Genomic DNA, 16,316 nt, shown 5'->3' with positions numbered 1-16,316 from the left:
CTCCCAACCAAGTATGAATCAGGCCCAACACTGCATAGCATACAAGAGCAGATGGGCATGTGCAAGTCCAGTCTGGTGTGGCTGTAGGTGTTCAAAAACCTTACTTAAGGACCTCTTTATTTCTCAACTCCATTAAGTTCATTGATAAGTTGATAAAATAAATATAAAATGTCATAGAAAAGTCTATTATGGCAGTATAAAATTACCTACAGCACCTTCTATTCCAAGGTTGTCTCCCATCCAAATACTAACCAGTCCCATTATTGCATAGTATTCAAGATCAGATGAGATTGGGAATGTCCAGTATGGTGTGGCTCTAGTTATTTAGACACCTTAATTTTAGACCTCTTTCACTTCTCATCTCCAGTAAATTCTTTGATAATTTGATAAAATAAATGTAAAATGTCATAGATTTGTCTGTTACTGCAGTATAAAATTACCTACAGCACCTGGTATTCCCAAGTGGTCTACCATCCAAGTACTAACCAGGCCCAACACTGCCTGGCATCCAAGATCAGACAAGATTGGGAATGTCCAGTGTGGTGTGGCTGTAGGTATACAAAAACCTTAATTTTAGACCTCTTTTACTTCTCAACTCCAGTAAATTAATTTATAAGATGATAAAGTAAATGTAAAATGCCACAGAAAAGTCTATTATGGAAGTATAAAATTACCAAAAGCACCTCGTATTCCCATGTGGTCTCCCATCCAAGTACTAATGAGGCAACACTGCATAGCTTCCAATATCAGACAAAATGCAGCATGTACAGTGTAGTGTGGCTATAGGTGTTCAAAAATCTTAACTTCAGACCTCTTTACTTCTTAACTCGAGTAAACTCATTGATAAGTTGATAAAATTAATGTAGTATGTAATAGAAAAGAATGTTATGGCAGTATAAAATTACCTACAGTACCTGGTATTCCCAGCTGGTCTCCCTTCCAAGTACTAACCAGGCACAACACTGCATAGCTTCCAATATCAGATTATATTGGGCATGTCCAGTGTGGTTTGGCTGTAGGTGTTCAAAAACATTAACTTTAGACCTCTTTTACTTCTCAACTCCAGTAAATTCAGTGATTAGTTGACAAAATGAATGTAGAATATCATAGAAAAGACTGTTATGGCAGTATAAAATTACATACAACTCCTGGTATTCCCAGGTTGTCTCCCTTCCTAGTATTTACCAGGCCCAAAACTGCATAGCTTACAAGATCAGATGTGTTTGTGCATGTCCAGTGTGGTGTGGCAGCATGTGCAAAAATAAATTAGTTTTAGAATTCTTTTACTTCTAAACTCCAGTAAATTCATTGATATCTTGATATTATAAATGAAAAATGTTATAGCTGTAAAAAATTACCTACAGCACCTGATATTCCCAGGTAGTCTCCTATTCAAATTCATAGTAAAAAAGGTCTAAAGTTAATGTTATTGAACACTTACAGCAACACCACACTGGACATGCCCAATCTTGTCTGATCTTGGAAGCTGTGCAGTGTTGGTACTGGCTAGTATTTGGATGGGAAACCACCTGGGAATGCCAGGTGATGTAGGTAATTTTATACTGCTATAACAGACTTTTCTATGACATTTTATATTTATTTTATCAATTAATTTATTGGAGTTGAGAAGTAAATGACGTCTAAAATTAAGGTTTTCAAACTATTTCAGCCATTCTGCACTGGACATGCCCAATCTCTTTGAATTTTGGAAGCAATGCAGTGTTAGTACTGGTTATTACATGGATCAGAGACCACTTCGGAATACCAGGTGTAGCTAATTTTAAAGTGCCGTAACAGACTTTTCTATGACATTTTACATTTATTTTATCATTTTATCAATCAATTTATTGGAGATGAAAAGTAAATGAGGTCTGAAATTAAGGTTTTCAAACATTTTCAGCAACACCACACTGGACATGCCCAATCTTGTCTGATTTTGGAAGCTATACAGTGTTGGGCCTGGTTAGTACTTGGATGGGGAACCACCAGGGAATATCAGGGGCTGTAGGTAATTCTATACTGCTATAACATTATTTTCTATTACATTTTTCATTGATTTTTGTCAACTTATCAATGAATTTACTTGAGCTAAGAAGTAAAAGAGGTCTAAAGGTAATGATTTTGAACACCTTCAGCCACACCACACTGAACATGACCAATCATGTTTGATCTTGGAAACTATGCAATGTTGGGCCTGGTTAGTACTTGGATGCGAGACCACCTGAGAATAACATGTGTTGTAGGTCATTTTATACTCCCATAATATTATTTTCTTTTACATTTTACATTTATTTTATCATTTAATTTTTTGGAGTTGAGAACTAAATGAGGTCTAAGTTTAAGGTTTTCAAACAATTTCAGCCACACTGCACTGGACATGCCCAATCTCTTTGGATTTTGTATGCTATGCAGTGTTAACAATGGTTAGTACATGGATCAGAGACCACTTGGGAATAACTGGTGCTGTAGCTAATTTTAAACTGCAATAACAGACTTATCTATGACATTTTACATTTATTTTATCAATGAATCAATGAATTTACTGGAGTTATGAAATAAAAGATGTCTAAAATTAAGTTTTGTGAACACCTATAGACACACCACTCTGGACATTCCCAATCTTCTCTGATCTTGGAAGCTATGCAGAGTTGGGTCATTTTACATTAATTTTATGAACTTATCAATGAATTTACTTGAGTTAAGAATTAAAAGAGGTCTAAAGTTAATGTTTTTGAACACCTACAGCCACAATACACTGGACATGCCCAATCTCATATGATCTTGGAAGCCATGCAGTGTTGGGCCTGGTTAATACTAGGATGGGAGACCATTTGGGAATACCAGGTGCTGAAGGTAACATTCTTTTTTATTACATTAACTTTATCAAATTATCAATGTATTTACTTGAGTTGAGAAGTAAAAGAGGTCTAAAATTAAGGTTTTCAAACAATGTCAGCCACACTGCACTGGAGATGCCCAATCTCTTTGGATTCTGTATGCTATGCAGTGTTAATACTGGTTAGTACTTGGATCAGAGACCACTTGGGAAAACCAGGTGCTCTAACTAATTTTTAACTGCAAAAACAGACTTTTCTATGACATTTTACATTTATTTTATCAATGTATCAATGGGTTTACTGGAGTTAAGAAGTAAAAGAGGTCAAAAAGTTAGGTATTTGAACACCTACAACCACACCACACTGGACTTGCCTGATCTTGAAAGCTATGCAGTGTTGGGCCTGGTTAGTACTTGGATGGGAGATCTTCTGGGAATACAAGGTGATGTAGGTAATTTTATACTGACATAACAGACTTTTCTATGAGATTTTACATTTATTTTTCAATTTATCAGTGAATTTATTAGAGTTGTGAATTAAATGATGTCCAAAATTAAGGTTTTCAAACAATTTCTGCCACACTTCACTGGACATGCCCAATCTCTTTGAATTTTGTATGCTATGCAGTGTTAGTACTGGATAGTACTTAGATCAGAGACCACTTGGGAATACCAGGTGCTGTTGCTAATTTTAAACTGCAATAACAGACTTTTCTATGACATTTTGCATTTATTTTATCAATGTATCAATGCATTTACTGGAGTTAAGAAGTATAATAGGTCTAAAATTAAGGTTTTTGCACACCTACAGCCACAACACACTGGACATGCTCAATCTCATCTGATCTTGGATGTTTTGCAGTGTTGGGCCTGGTTAGTATTTGGATGGGAGACTACCTGGGAATACCAGGTGCTGTACGTAATTTTATACTGCCATAACAGACTTTTCAATGACATTTTACATTTATTTTATCAACTTGTCTACTTCTCTACTCCACTAAATTCATTGATGAGGTCTAAAATTAAGGTTTTCAAACAATTTCAGCCACACTGCACTGGACATGCCCAGTCTCTTTGGATGTTGGAAGCTATGCTGTGTTAGTACTGGTTAGTACTTGGGTCAGAGACCAATTGGGAATACCAGGTGCTGTAGCTAATTTTAAACTTCAATAACAGACTTATATGATGTTTTACATTGATTTTATCAATGCATCAATGAATTTACAGGCGTTAAGAAGTAAAATAGGTCTAAAATTAAGGTATTTGAGTACCTACAGCCACACCACACTGGACATTCCCAATCTCTTCTGATCTTGGAAGCTGTGCAGTGTTGGGCCTGGTTAGTACTTGGATTCGAGACCACCTTGGAATACCAGGTGCTGTAGGTAATTTTATACTGCTATAACAGACTTTTCTATGATATCTTACATTATTTATCAACTTATCAATGAATTTATTTGAGTTGAGAAGTAAATGAGGTCTAAAATTTAGGTTTTCAAACAATTTCAGCCATACTAAACTGGACATTCCCAATCTCTTTGGATTTTGGAAGCTATGCAGTGTTATTACTGGTTCGTACATGGATCAGAGACCACTTGGGAATACCAGGTGCTGTAGCTAATTTTAAACTGCAATAACAGTTTTTTGTATGACATTTTACATTTATTTTATCAATGTATCAATGAATTTACTGGAGTTAAGAAGTAAAGATGTGTCCACATACATCTTTGTGAAAATTGAGCCATGGCATGCCATTCTTGGCATCAGATAACCAGCCCTGCCAAGATATGCATGTCGGGACATGTTTGAAGATGCTGAAATATAGTGTATTACCACTTTTCAGACAGCAGTGGCATTTTTAGAAAAGTATACTGTGGCTGCCTAAGTAGAAAGCTGAAGAGGAAGATCCAATACAGTAAGCTGCTTCCCATTGCAGTGCATTTTCACTTTGTAAGAGGTAAAAGCCTTCAGTAGTTGCCTGTAGGTGTTATAGCGTAGTGGTAAGGTGACTGCACATCACACCAGGAAATTAGGGTTTGAATCTCAGTGTAAGCCTTTTTTTTCCTCCAAAAATTAATTTTTTGATTCAATATATATATAGTATAATTCAAAAACTGACCATCAGTAATATACTATATGTTTATGTCCTTCTCCAGGTAAACCCTTTGCTTTACTCAACACAGAGGGGAGGAGGGAGGAATTCATTTTGTAAAGGCTGCACATTTTCCACAGAGATAATTAAACACATTTTCATGAGACACTATTGTACATTGACACAGAAGCATGGATGGAATCAGTGAGACCCCTCTGTGCGGCAATGTATTTCAATGACATGGATGCAAGCATGGACCAGGAGATCCATGCTACATGCATCTGGGTCACTGACACAGAGCATATATGGGATCAGAGAGACCCGTCTGTGTTGCTGTGGTAAAAAAAAAACCTGTGAAAACAAATAAATAAAAAATGGCATGCCCCCCCCCACAAAAGAGCCCTGAGCTTTTAGTGACCCAGTGCTGGTTTTGATTAAATACAGGGGACAAATGACATAGGGGTCCCCTGTACTTAAGCTCCAGCACTGGGCTAGTCAGAACCAGTTCTGCTTGCAAAAATATGGGGGACAAATGACATAGGGACAGTGCGCAACTAGCACTGGGCACTGATCTGATTTTGAAAATACAGGGGAAAAAAATTAGTCCAGTCCCCCTGTAAAATTCAGAACCAGCACCAGACTTTTTCTAGTGAGGAGGCTGATGCCACAGCCAGGGGAGCCCTTTCACTGGGCCCCCAGTCAAAGCATTAAACCTGACCACTTATCAGCCCAGGCTGGGGATCCCTGGGGAGCTAAGGACCCTCTAATCAGAGCCAACTCTTGGGAAGTTCGACCAGTGCAGTCGAACAAGGGCGCTGACCCATAGAGGGTTCTTGGATCTATCTGCCTGCCCCAGATCCCTCACCTAAGGCAAAACCTCATGATCCCACTCTTGGGTCGGGAAGTTGTGGGGTCACAAGGTTTTGTATTGAGCGGCATCCCCCACTGCTGACACCAACACTTCTGCACTCCTGCACTGCTGCCCCACATATTGAGGATGCAGTCAGTGACCCCCACACTGCCGACACTGCCGGCACTCCCACACTGTGGACACCACCAGCACCCCTGCACTTCCAACACTGTCAGCACTCATGCACTGAGGACACCACTGGCACCCCCACTCTCCCAAAATTGCCATCACCCTGCATTGAGAACACCCCTACACTGCCAACACAGTCAGCAAACCTGCACTGAGGACACTGCTGGCACCCTTGCACTGCCGACATCGCCAGTACCCTTCACTGAGGACACTGCCAGCACCACAGCACTGCCATTCCATGTACTGAGGACATCCCCAGCAACCCCCACACTGCCAACACAGCCAGAAAATCTACACTGAGGACACTACTGGCACCCCCGCTCTGCCGACATCGCCGGCACCCTGCATTAAGAACACCCCTGTAGTGCCAACACAGTCAGCAAACCTGCACTGAGGACACTGCTGGCACCCCCGCACTGCCAACATCGCCGGTACCCTACACTGAGGACACTGTCAGCACCGCAGCATGGCCAAACCACATGCTGAGGACACCATCAGCAACCCTTACTATGCCGATGCAGCCAGCAAACCTGTACTAAAGACACCACTGGCACTGCCGACATCATCAGTACCCTTCACTGAGGACACTGCCAACACCAATGCACTGCCATTCCATATACTGAGGACACCGTCAGCAACCATGCCAACACTGCTGTCACAGTATGTGCACTATTGGTGTATCCAACCCACACTATATAACACACTGTATCCATGTTGGAAATTGGAAGATGAACTGCCACATGTTAGTGTCACCCACTGTGTCACTTAGCTTAGTCAGCCAGCTATCTGGATGTAACCTTTTGGCCTTAACAAGATGAAAACTATAATATTGTGAGGTGGTCAAAATTGATTGGAAATTACTGTAAATAACTTTTATTGAGGTTAATAATACTGTAGGAACAAAAACAAGCCCATATTGTGATTTTAACTGTTTTTATGATATTTTAAGAAAATATCCAGATCCAAAACCAAAACACAAAACACTAAGGAAAAAAATCCCAAACCAGATTCAGATCCAAAACCAGGGGAGATCCAGATCCAAAACGAAAACACGATGGTGGGCACACATCTCTCTCTCTCTATATATATAGCAACTGACATACTGTGTATACTTTAGTGTAATAACAAAGTGGAAAACAAAACATTGTGCTTCCAGCTACATTACTGGTCTATGAATGTACAATATAACCATGGAAAATGAGTACAGTTTTGGGAGGAAGGGTGGGACTGAAAGTACAAAAGTGTCTCTAGACACAAAGGGCAACATTAATGAGTAGTAACAACACACAGGGCGAGGGCTAATGAAAACTTGATTTGTTGTCTGTGTAAAAAGTGCAGCCTTTACAAATGAATTCCTCTTCCCTCCCCCTCTGTGTTGAGACAAACAATTGGCAGGGTTATTCTGAAAAAGGACATGAATACACTGTAAATTGCTGATGAGCAGTTTTTGAATTATAATGTATATCTAGAACCAGTACTGTATATAAAATATCGAGCAATATTTTCAGGGGGAAATTTCTACACTAAGAAATCACTACACACACACGCTGTCCTCACTGACTCAGATCCCCACATAGTGCACACGGTGTTCACAGCCTCTAGATGAATTATGATATTATTCTAAAAAGTTTTATTATTATTACAATAATATTATGGATATTATTATATTCTTGAATAATACAAATTTATTTTTGGAGCAAAAAAAAAAGTTTACACTGGGATTCAAACCCTAACTGCCAAGTGTGATGTGCAGTGACTTTACCACTATGCCACAATACAGGTGGATGGGATGTACAGAATCTGTCTTTTCAGGAACTGATGACAGTTTCCTAGTGACAGTATTTTTGGCACTAGTACAGTGATTCAGCGGCTAGTACAGTGATATAGCCGCAAATGCATTTAAGCACATTTAATATGCACACAGGAAGCAAAAGAAGATGGCTCCCGTCATCACCCTTTGCATGACACCGGCTGCACCCTCACTGCTGACACAGCTGGCACCCCTGCGCTGCTGCCCCACATACTGAGAACACCGTTAGTGACCCCCACACTGCCGACACTGCTGGCACTCCCACACTGAGGACACTACCAGCACCCCTGCACTGCCAACACTGTCAGCACACATGCACTAAGGACACTGCTGGCTCCCCTGCTCTGTTGACACCACTGGAACCCTGCATTGAGAACACCCCTGCACTGCCAACACAGTCAGCAAACCTGCACTGCGGACACTGCTGGCACCCCTGCTCTGACAACATTGCCAGCACCCTGCATTGAGAACACCCCTGCAATGCCAACATAGTCAGTAAACCTGCACTGAGGACACCGCTGGCACCCCCGCACTGCTGACATTGCCAGTACCCTTCACTGAGGACAATGCCAGCACCACAGCACTGCCATTCCATGTACTTAGAACACAGCCAGCAACCCCTGCACTGCCGACACAGCCAGCAAACCTGCACAAAAGACACCACTGGCAATGCCTATATCGCCAGTACCCTACACTGAGGACACTGGCAGCACCGCAGAACTGCCATTCCATGTACTGAGGACACCGTCAGCAACCCCTGCACTGCCGACACAGCCAGCAAACCTGCACCGAAGATACCACTGGCACCCCAGCACTGCAAACATCGCCAGTACCCTTCACTGAGGACACTGCCAGCACTGCAGCACTGCCATTCCATGTACTTAGAACACTGCCAGCAACCCCTGCACTGTAGACACAGCCAGCAAACCTGCATAAAAGACACCACTGGCACTGCCTACATTGCTAGTACCCTACACTGAGGACACTGCCAGCACTGCAGCACTGCCATTCCATGTACTGAGGACACCCACAGCAACCCCTGCACTGCTGACACAGCCAGCAAACCTGCACAGAAGATACCACTGGCACCCCAGCACTGCCAACATCACCAGTACCCTTCACTGAGGACACTGCCAGCACCGCAGCTCTGCCATTCCATGTACTGAGGACACCGTCAGCATCCCCTGCACTGCTGACACAACCAGCAAACCTGTACTAAAGACACCACTGGCACTGCCGACATTGCCAGTACCCTACACTGAGGATACTTCCAGCACCACATCACTACCATTCCATATACTGAGGACACCGTCAGCAACCCTGCTCTGCCGACACTGCTGTCATAGTAAGAGCACTATTGGTGTATCCAACCCACACTGTATAACACACTGTATCCATGTTGGAAATTTGAAGCTGAACTGCCACATGTTAGTACCATCCACTGTATCACTTAGCTTAGTCAGCCAGCTAGCTGGATGCAACCTTTTGGCCTTAACTAGATGAAAAAGTAATATTGTGAGGTGGTAAAAATTGATTGGAAATTACTGGAAATAACTGTTATTGAGGTTATTAATACTGTAGGAACAAAAACAAGCCCATTTTATGTGATTTTAACTGTTTGTATGAAATATTAAGAAAAAATCCCAAACCAAAACACGAGAGTCGGCACACATGAGAGAGAGAGAGAAAGAGAGAGAGCACAAATGACATACTGTGTATACTTCTTCTAGCTACATTACTTGTCAAATAATGTACAATATAACCATGGAAAATGAGTACTATTTTGGGAGGAAGGTATGGGTCAAAAGTACAAAAGTGTCTCAATACAAAAAGGGACACAATGAATAGTAACAAAACAAAACACAGGGGGAGGGCTAATAAAAACTTGATTTGTTGTCTGTGGAAAATGTGCAGCCTTTACAAATGAATTCCTCCTCCCCCCTCTGTGTTGAGACAAACAATGGGTTAATCTGAAAAGGACATTAACATACTGTAAATAACTGATGGCCAGTTTTTGAATTATAATGTATATCTAGAACCAGTACTGTATATGAAATATCGAGCCATATTTTCAGAGGGAAATTTCTACACTAAGAAATCACTACACTTACTACACACACATGCCAACCTCACTGACTCAGATCCCCACAGCCTCTAGATGAAATATGATATTATTCTAAAAAGTTTTATTGTTATTACAATAATATTATTGATATTATTATATTATTGAATTATACAAATTTATTTTTGGAGCAAAAAAAAAAAAATGTTTACACTGGGATTCAAACCCTAACTGCGAAGTGTGATGTAAAGTGACTTTGCCACTATACCACATTACTGGTGGATGAGAAGTACAGAATCAGTCTTTTGAGGAACTGATGACAGTTTCCTAGTGAGTTTTTTTGGTGCTAGTACAGTGTTTCAGCAGCTAGTACAGTGATTTAGATGCAAGTGCATATTGCCCCTTAACATAAACACTCCTCAAAACTCCTTGTTTGCAATCTATTAAAATCCAAAAGATACCACTACTGTATATTTGCTACATAGGTTGAACACTGTTAAGTGCTATATTACATGATACATTGGCCTCCCAGTGGTGAAAGTATGAATTGCACCTTTGCTGCCACGCAGATAGCATGGCACGACAATATATGAGAATTGATGTCATGCCAAATTGAGAGACATGGCACAGTTTTCAGAAAGGTGTATGTGGACAAATCTATAAAAGAGGTCTAAAATTAAAGCTTATTGACATCTACAGCCAAAACACACTGGACATGCCCAATCTCATCTTATCTTGGAAGCTATGCAGTGTTGAGCCTGGTTAGTATGGGCGACCACCTGGGAATACCAGGTGCTGTAGGTAATTTTATACTGCCATAACATTCTTTTATATTACTTACTACATTTATTTTATCAACTTTTCAATGAATTTACTTGAGTTAAGAAGTAAAAGAGGTCTAAAGTTAATGTTTTGGAATACCTACAGCCACACGACACTGGACATGCCGAATCTTGTCTGACCTTGGAAGCTATGCAACATTGGGCCAGGTTAGTACTTGGATGGGAGAGTACCAACTGCAGTAGGTAATTTAATACTGCCATAACATTCTTTTCTGTGATATTTTACATTAATTTTATCAACTTATCAATGAATATATTTGAGATAAGAAGTAAAATAGGTCTAAAGTTAATGTTTTTGAACAACTACAGCCACACCACACTGGACATGCCCAATTTTGTATGATCTTGGAAGTTAGGCAGTGTTGGGCCAGGTTAGAACTTGGATGGGAGACCATCTGAGAATACCAAGTGTTGTAGGTAATTTTATACTGCCATAATAGACTTTTCAATGACATTTTACATTTATTTTATCAACTTATCAATTAATTTACTGGAGTAGAGATGTAAATGAGGTCTACAATTAAGGTTTTCAAACAATTTTAGCCACACTGCACTGGACATGCCCAGTCTCTTTGGATTTTGGAAGCAATGCAGTGTTAGTACTGGACAGTACTTGGATCAGAGACCACTTGGAATTACCAGGTGCTGTAGCTAATTTTAAACTGCAATAACAGATTTTTCTATGCCATTTTACATTTATTTTATAAATGTATCAATGAATTTACTGGAGTTAAGATGTAAAAGAGGTCTCAAATAAAGATTTTTGAACAACTACAGCCACACCACACTGGATATGCCCAATCTTGTCTGATCTTGGCAGCTATGCAGTGTTGGGCCTGGTTAGTACTTGGATGCGAGACCACTTGGCAATACCAGGTGCAGTAGGTAATTTTATACTCCCATAAAATTCTTTACTATTACATTTTACATTTATTTTATCAACTTATCAATGAATTTAATTGAGTTAAGAAGTAATAGAGGTCTAATGTTAATGTTTTTGAGCACCTACAGCCAAACCACAATGGACATGCCCAATCTTGTCTGATCTTGGAAGCTGTGCTGTGTTGGGCATGGTTAGTACTTGGATGGGAGACCACCTGGGAATACCAGGTGCTGTAGTTTATTTTATACTGCCATAACATTCTTTTCTATTACATTTTACATTTAATTTTTTCAACTTATCAATGAATTTACTTGAGTTAAGAAGTAATAGAGGACTAAAGTTAATGTTTTTGATCACCTACAGCCAAACCACACTGGACATGCCCAATCTCGTCTGATCTTGGAAGCTATGCAGTGTTGGGTCAGGTTAGTACTTTGATGGGAGACCACCTGGGAATACCAGGTGCTGTAGGTAATTTTATACTGCTATAATATTCTTTTCTGTAACATTTTACATAAAATTTTTTCAACTTATCAATGAATTTACTTGAGTTAAGAAGTAAACGAGGTCTAAAGTTAATGCTTTTTAACAACTACAGCCACACTACACTGGACATGACCAATCTCATCTGATTTTGGAAGTTATGCAGTGTAGGACCTGGTTAGTACTTCGATTGGAGACCCCCTGGGAATATCAGGTGCTGTAGGAAATTTTATACTGCCATAATTTTCTTTTTTATGACATTTTACATTTATTTTATCAACTTATCAATGAATTTATTGGAGTTGAGAAGTAATTGAGGTCTAAAATGAAGGTTTTCAAACAATATCAGCCACACTGCACTGGAAATGCTCAATCTCTTTGGATTTTGTATGCTGTGAAGTGTTAGTACTGGAAAGTACTTGGATCAGAGACCACTTGGAAATACCAGGTGATGAAGCTAATTTTAAAATAGAATAACAGACTTTTATATGACTGTTTACATTTATTTTATCAATGTACCAATAAATTTACAGGAGTTAAGAAGTAAATGAGGTCTAAAATTAAGGTTTTTGTACAACTACAGCCACACCACACTGGACATGCCCAATCTCAACTGATCTTGGAAGTTGTGCAGTGTTGGGCTAGGTTTGTACTTGGATGGGGGACCACCTTGGAATACCAGTTGCTGTAGATAATTTTATACTGCCATAACAGACTTTTCTATGACATTTTACATTTACTTTATTAACTTATCAATGAATTTACTGGAGTTGAGAAGTAAATGAGGTCCAAAATTAAGGTTTTCAAACAATTTCAGCCACACTGCACTGGATATGCAGAATCTCTTTCGATTTTGGAAGCTATGCAGTGTTAGTTCTGGTTAGTACATGGATCAGAGACCACTTGGGAATATCAGGTGCTGTAGATTATTTTAAACTGCAATAACATAATTTCCTATGACATTTTAAATTTATTTTATCAATGTATCAATGATTTTACTGGAGTTAAAAAGTAAAAGAGGTCTAAAATTAAAGTTTTTTAACACTGTCAGCAACACCACACTGGACATGCGCAATTGTGTCTAATCTTGGAATCTATGCAGTGTTGGGAAGGTTTAATACTTGGATGGGAGACCACCTGGAAATACCAGCTGCTGTAGGTAATCTTATACTGACATAACATTCTTTTCTATTACATATTACATTTATTTTTTCAACTTATCAATGAATTTACTTGAGTTAAGAAGTAAAAGAGGTCTAGTGTTAATGTTTTGGTATACCTACAGCCACATGTCACTGGACATGCCCAATCTTGACTTTGGAAGCTGTGCAACGTTGTTCCACGTTAGTACTTGGATGGGAGACTACCAGGTGCTGTAGGTAATTTAATACTGCCATAACATTCTTTTCTGTGATATTTTACATTAATTTTATCAACTTATCAACGAATTTTTTTGAGGTAAGAAGTAAAAGAAGTCTAAAGTTAATGTTTTTGAACACCTACAGCCACACAATACCCAATCTTGTATGATCTTAGAAGGTAGGTAGTGTTGGGCCTGTTTAGTACTTGGATGGGAGACCACCTGAGAATACCAGGTGCTGTAGCTAATTTTAAACTGCAATAAAAGACTTTTATATGACTTGTTACATTTATTTTCTCAATGTATCAATGAATTTACTGGAGTTAAGAAGTAAAAGAAGTCTAAAATTAAGTTTTTTGAACACCTACAGCCACACCACACTGGACATGCCCAATCTTATCTGATCTTGGAAGCTATGCAGTGTTGGGGCTGTTTAGTACTTGGATGTGAGAACATCTGGAAATACCAGGTGCTGTAGGTAATTTTATACTACCTTAACAGACTTTTCTTTGACATTTTACATTTATTTTATCAATTGATCAATGAATTTATTGGAGTTGAGAAGTAAATGAGGTCTAAAATTAAGGTCTTCAAACAATTTCTGCCACACTGCACTGGACATGCCCAATCTCTTTGCATTTTGGAAGCCATGCAGTGTTGGGCCTGGTTAGTACTTGGATAGGAGACCACCTGGGAATATAAGGTGCTGTAGGTAATTTTATAATGCCATAAATTCTTTTCTATTACATTTGACATTAATTTTATCAATTATCAATTAATTTACTTGGGTTAAGAAGTAAAAAAGATCTAAAGTTAATGTTTTTGAACCCCTATAGCCACACCATACTGGACATGCCCAATCTCATCTGATCTTGGAAACTATGCAGTGTTGGGCCTGTTTAGTACTTGGATGCGAGAACACCTGGAAATACTAGGTGCTGTAGGCAATTAATTACACCCATGGAATAATTTTCTATTACATTTTATATGAATTTTGTCAACTTTTCAATGAATTTACATGATTTAAGCAGTAAAAGAGGTCTAAAGTTTATGTTTTTGAATGCCTAAAGCCACACCTCTCTGGACATGCGCTATCTAGTTTGCTCTTGGAAGCTATGCAGTGTTGGGCCTGGTTAGTGCTTGGATGGGAGACCACCAGGAAATACCATGTGCTATAGGTAATTTTATACTGCCATGACATTATTTTCATTTACATTTTATATTGATTTTATCAACTTATCAATGATTTTACTTGAGTTAAGAAGTAAAATAGGTCTAAAGTTATTGTTTTTGAACACTTACAGCCACACCACACTGGAGATTCCCAATCTTTTCTGATGTTGGAAGCCATGCAGTGTTGGTTCTGGTTAGTACTTGGAAGGGAAATGATAACGCCGGAATATGTGACCGTACATATTCCTTCAGCAATTCACGAATATATGCATGCTTATGTATTTCATTATTTTCTTTGCAATTAAGAGTACATAGAAATGATTCAGAATATATATTAGTTGTAAGTTGCGGAGGACCGACATGTGTCGAATGGCCTCAGGCCTAGAGATGAGGTTTACCCTCTCTCTAAAGTAGGCAGGTGTGTGTCTGAAGCAACAGTTATTATTGTTTAATATTGTATAATCTAAAGGTATAAATGTTATTACAGAAATAGGTATAAATTAGAACTGATCAAAACCATTTCTTCTCTAGCAAGACAGAACAATGGGTTAGTTGAGTATGAACTGACTAGGAGACAGTAGGTCTCAAATCTGGCTAAACAAGGAGGGAGCTAATCAGGATAGCTTTGGCCTATATGCGGTCACCAGTATTTTGAGAACATAGAAAGGAGATTATAGGTTTTTGTTATGATTAAAATATATAATTAGTGAAATGTTTAGTGCGCATGAATATTGAATTAATTAATTAATATTCGGCATTTTAGAATATGTCAGTAGCAGAGAGGAAAAAGTATAAAAGATTGATCAAAAAGGGGAGGGGTCGGTCAGTCGGGCTGAGCAGGAGAGATCGTAGGTCGAGAGAGTCACGGGGCTGTAAGTATAAACATGGGCTGACTGTCACCTTGGGAGTCTATGCTAGGCATTGCAAATAATCATTTTGTTACTGTTGCTGAACTAATGGTTTTTTTTGGATTGTATGTCTGCTTTGACAATAATACCATAATACATGTATAATTAATTTGCTTTTTAAGTAAAACATTGTCATTTATTTTAAAGTTGATATTGGTGTGAATTATTCCATTTCTTCTTATAATAAGTAAGGTTTAAAAATAATATCCAAAACACCTCGCGTTATCAATCATGGAGGCACCAGCGAGATTACACAGGTTAACACCCGCTGTATCGGTGATTGAGAGAGAGTGCATGGCAGTGAATTATTTTGCTTATTAGATAATTTTTATTTTTAAAACGTGCAGTTTTTGTTTTTCTCTCTCCTTCGGTCATTGATATGATGGTTAAGTTAATTGCGCTGTATTGATTGTTTTGGATTTGTGTTCTTTTGCTAGGATTTGTTTCTCAAAATAAGGTTTTTCTCCATTGTGTAGTTTGTATAAGAAAGTTTTGTATTTTGTAGAAATGGTGTTAGGAGGAGAGATTTTTCCCCTCCTTTTCTGGTCTGGGCAGTGTGCCCAATAGATAGGGAAAGAAAATGGTATTTGCTGAGGGTTTTTTTTTTCTCCTTCCCCGTGAACTGAAATATGTTGAGTGTAGAATAGAGGGGATTTTTAAATTTGCAAGTTCAGTAATTTTCTTGGCATTTTTGTTAGTTGAAATATCTATTTCTGAAATTATTGGTAGATTGATGTTTTGTTAAGAAGTTTTATTGATACCTTCTATTTTCTTTTTCTGCTCTCTCTGAGAAATTAAATTTTTTTTTGCGCAAAACAGTTTTTTTGT

The 16,316-nt window shown here is 38.8% G+C and overlaps 12 pseudogenes; 11 read left to right on the top strand and 1 right to left on the bottom strand.

The window, feature by feature from the left end:
* Nucleotides 1–437: 437 nt before the first annotated feature.
* LOC148529021 (5S ribosomal RNA) lies at nt 438–556 on the bottom strand (annotated as a pseudogene).
* A 2,181-nt stretch (nt 557–2,737) lies between these two features.
* LOC148529020 (5S ribosomal RNA) lies at nt 2,738–2,856 on the top strand (annotated as a pseudogene).
* Nucleotides 2,857–3,639: 783 nt separating this feature from the next.
* Nucleotides 3,640–3,758, top strand: LOC148529019 (5S ribosomal RNA; annotated as a pseudogene).
* Nucleotides 3,759–4,105: 347 nt separating this feature from the next.
* LOC148529018 (5S ribosomal RNA) lies at nt 4,106–4,224 on the top strand (annotated as a pseudogene).
* A 6,758-nt stretch (nt 4,225–10,982) lies between these two features.
* Nucleotides 10,983–11,101, top strand: LOC148529017 (5S ribosomal RNA; annotated as a pseudogene).
* Nucleotides 11,102–11,450: 349 nt separating this feature from the next.
* LOC148529016 (5S ribosomal RNA) lies at nt 11,451–11,569 on the top strand (annotated as a pseudogene).
* A 115-nt stretch (nt 11,570–11,684) lies between these two features.
* On the top strand, nt 11,685–11,803 carry LOC148529015 (5S ribosomal RNA; annotated as a pseudogene).
* A 116-nt stretch (nt 11,804–11,919) lies between these two features.
* LOC148529014 (5S ribosomal RNA) lies at nt 11,920–12,038 on the top strand (annotated as a pseudogene).
* A 116-nt stretch (nt 12,039–12,154) lies between these two features.
* Nucleotides 12,155–12,273, top strand: LOC148529013 (5S ribosomal RNA; annotated as a pseudogene).
* A 349-nt stretch (nt 12,274–12,622) lies between these two features.
* LOC148529012 (5S ribosomal RNA) lies at nt 12,623–12,741 on the top strand (annotated as a pseudogene).
* A 1,028-nt stretch (nt 12,742–13,769) lies between these two features.
* LOC148529011 (5S ribosomal RNA) lies at nt 13,770–13,888 on the top strand (annotated as a pseudogene).
* A 347-nt stretch (nt 13,889–14,235) lies between these two features.
* Nucleotides 14,236–14,354, top strand: LOC148529010 (5S ribosomal RNA; annotated as a pseudogene).
* Nucleotides 14,355–16,316: the final 1,962 nt, after the last annotated feature.

Source organism: Taudactylus pleione, unplaced genomic scaffold (assembly GCF_031769625.1).
Source record: "Taudactylus pleione unplaced genomic scaffold, aTauple2 ptg000087l, whole genome shotgun sequence".
NCBI classification, from domain to species: Eukaryota; Metazoa; Chordata; class Amphibia; order Anura; family Myobatrachidae; genus Taudactylus; species Taudactylus pleione.
The sequence above is the reverse complement of the archived record's forward strand: the minus strand, read 5'-3'. Positions and strand labels throughout refer to the sequence as shown.